Consider the following 2,933-nt stretch of genomic DNA (forward strand, 5'->3'; position numbering starts at 1 on the left):
GTTCCAAATTTGTATGAAGTCCTCACATGATTCTTCATATATGTAAACAAAAATAGTTCCTCATATACATATATAGGTAGGTTTGCAATCTCTCACAGAATAACATTATAACAGAATCAACTTGCCAAAATTGCTATAAAAGAAAATGTTGATCATGATGGAAGTTTCTTAGTCTCGGAAAGGTCTGCATTTTCATCGATTGTCGCAGCATCTCACAAAATTCTACCAAATTATCAATATCAGAAGAATAATGCAATACAGAACTAAAAGATTTTCCTTTTTCTATTGATAACTAAAAATCTTACACAAGACAAGCCCTTCATGATGGAAAAAATGTATATACAGACCTATTCCATTCCAATCCAATGAGGAATCCAGCTTCTGCCAGTGCTGCTAAAAGATAAACAGACCTGTTCCATTCCATTCCAATTAATTGTCAAAAGTTGAGACAAGGTTTACCTGTCTTTTCTTTAAATGAGTTGGTGGTTTACAAATAGGTTCCCATATAATATGTAAAATATGGAACACAAACAGATGCACAAATAAAATCCATAGGAATGAAAGGTTGATTGACTGCTTATCAGCTTGTAAGTACCGAAACTGAAAATATGCTCTAGCTGCTGAAGGAGATCAAATAAGTGAAAATAGAAAGAAGTATAAGCATCACCTGCAAACTTTATGAACATGAAAAAGTTCCAGAAGTGCCTTAGGAAGAGCTTCTCGAGTTTCATCAGACAGTGGCCCTCCCAGAGCTCTGCATTCCGTCTAGATGTCCTTTTGCTCTCTGATCAATATTACCAGAAGCGGCACCCCTACCACCAATACTTGGATACAGAGGATTCCTTGGCACTGCTGCCGTACCTTTTCTTCCAACCCCTTGAATAGCCTCTGAGATATACTTTTCACGACTTGACCATGCTTTCTTCTGCACAAGCGCAGCAAAGAAAACAAAAATCATCCCATAAAAATATCAACTGATCAGTAATCGTATATGGAGAATGGCAATTCTCGCCTATGACTAGGTGTCCTATTATAAGGGAAGCAAACAATACCAGGTGTCCTATTCTCCTAGATTTATCAGATCTGCCTATGACTAGAGTAACAAACCTTCAGCATATTGGGCTGATAAGCAAGATTACTTTCGCATGGCTCCAGAATCTGCAAAAAAATATTGGCATATTAAAAATCCAAAACTGTGGAAACATCCCATATTACTTCCCTATAAATTAAAGAAAAATATGCAGTAAAACCAGATTACATAAAAAATAAGAAAAGAAAAATGGAACAAATCAATAGAATATTAATAAATAGAATTAAGATGAATTAGCACTAGCACTAGCACATGTAGAAGGGCTTTAGCACTAGCACTAGCACATGTAGAGAAGGGCTTTACTCGGAAATCTCTGGTGGAGTTGTTACTGCTACTGTTACTGTTACTGCTCAAACTTTTGGTGCAGTGAACCCTGCCTGGTAGCAATTGCACTAGATGTTCTCAAGCCAGGCTAAAGGAGGTTGATGTCATGCAGGCAGTTGGTGGCTGAATTTCCATGAAGCTACCATGAGAATTCCTATGATGATGGTAGTAGAAAATGCGAACAGAAACTACAAGAATAGGTGCGCTCATACCTACAAAACACATGAACTCTAGAGGCTCTTCATCAGTTCCTTTCCTCTCAAAAACTGTTCCATCTTCAAGTTTGCCAGTGTATTTCACTGAGAAGAAGAAAGACGGTCCAATGCTTGAGCTTTTTAGAAGAACATCACGAGAGAAGATTCATAAAAGGTAATAATCTCATGCTACTTCAGGAGAACTGTTGAAGACGATTAAAACAAATGCAATTCCATCTGATCGTTAAGTCTGCATTTTGATGGGCAAGACACAATTCATAAAAGTGTTTTTCCCTGATATTTGAGGCGCATGGCTGCAGTTCTTAAGCAAGCATGGGATATCAAGTAACGTGCAGCACATAACTAAGCATGCTAAGATGAATAACATATGACAAAAATATAGAAGAACTGCACAAGTGGATATGATCTTTAATGGAAAAAAAAGAATTCTCTCAAAAAAAAAAAAAAGATATGATAATAACCTTTTGTAGAGAGCAAGAATATCTTCAGATATAAAACCAGATTTATGGTCTCTCTTGGGTACCTAAATAAAAGAAGAAAACACATTACTCTTACTAAAATATGAAGTACAACATCAGATAATGTTAACACCTGTAAGACTTTTGGTTAAAATGAGAAAGGAGACGTTGAACCGGATCACATGATTGATTCATGGAAAGGTGTGGTGAATGAAATGTCACTAAACAATCCTCAGCAAGGTGGCCAGGCTTCCGGCATTTCCAACTATAAAGGCAAATTTTATAATTACTATAAGAACGGTTTAACTTGGAATGTTGAGGATGAAGAAATTAATATACATATAAACAATTTTTTCAGTAAAGCAAGTGCAAAAACAAGAATAAACTAGCACTTAAATAAAGTGTTCTCCTCAATAACAGGCCATGATAGATCTGTGTAAAGTAAATTTTCATGGTAGCCTTTGTTTGGAAACCCTTGGAAGATACATCATGATGGTGGAAACAGTCTGACCGAAGGCCCCCATACATGCCACGTAATCCACGGACATGGCATGAATAGAGGACTCCTGACAGAGAATGCCCATTGTCATGATATATCTTCCTAGGGGTTTCCTAACAAAGCCTTGCCAATTTTCAGTAAAGCAAGTGTAAAGAAGAATAAACCAGCATATAAATATAAAGGGTCCTTAATTTCAGGCCAAGATATATTTTTCCCTGTCCTGTTAGAGAACCAAGCCTGCCTTGTCCTATTTAACCTATGGCAGTCAGGTTCACATAAGAAGTTTTGAGCTAGATTGGTAACATCTGCACAAGTTACAACTACAGCATTGGAGACTTGTTGGCTAT

General features: G+C 36.9%; 1 long non-coding RNA gene across 3 annotated transcripts; it reads right to left on the bottom strand.

Annotated features, from left to right (window-relative positions):
• Positions 1-233: 233 nt before the first annotated feature.
• On the bottom strand, positions 234-2,557 carry LOC131254989 (uncharacterized). Of its 3 annotated transcripts, XR_009176413.1 has the most exons (6): positions 2,262-2,557; positions 2,091-2,152; positions 1,627-1,713; positions 1,394-1,537; positions 1,108-1,158; positions 234-925 (listed from the first exon to the last, which is right to left on the bottom strand). It is a non-coding gene; the product is annotated as an uncharacterized LOC131254989 (long non-coding RNA). The 3 variants fall into 3 exon arrangements; XR_009175991.1 differs by lacking the exon at positions 1,394-1,537; XR_009176171.1 differs by lacking the exon at positions 234-925 and having other exon boundaries at positions 1,108-1,537; positions 2,262-2,556.
• Between the last annotated feature and the right edge of the window lie 376 nt (positions 2,558-2,933).

Source organism: Magnolia sinica, chromosome 1, assembly GCF_029962835.1.
Source record: "Magnolia sinica isolate HGM2019 chromosome 1, MsV1, whole genome shotgun sequence".
Classification (NCBI taxonomy): domain Eukaryota; kingdom Viridiplantae; phylum Streptophyta; class Magnoliopsida; order Magnoliales; family Magnoliaceae; genus Magnolia; species Magnolia sinica.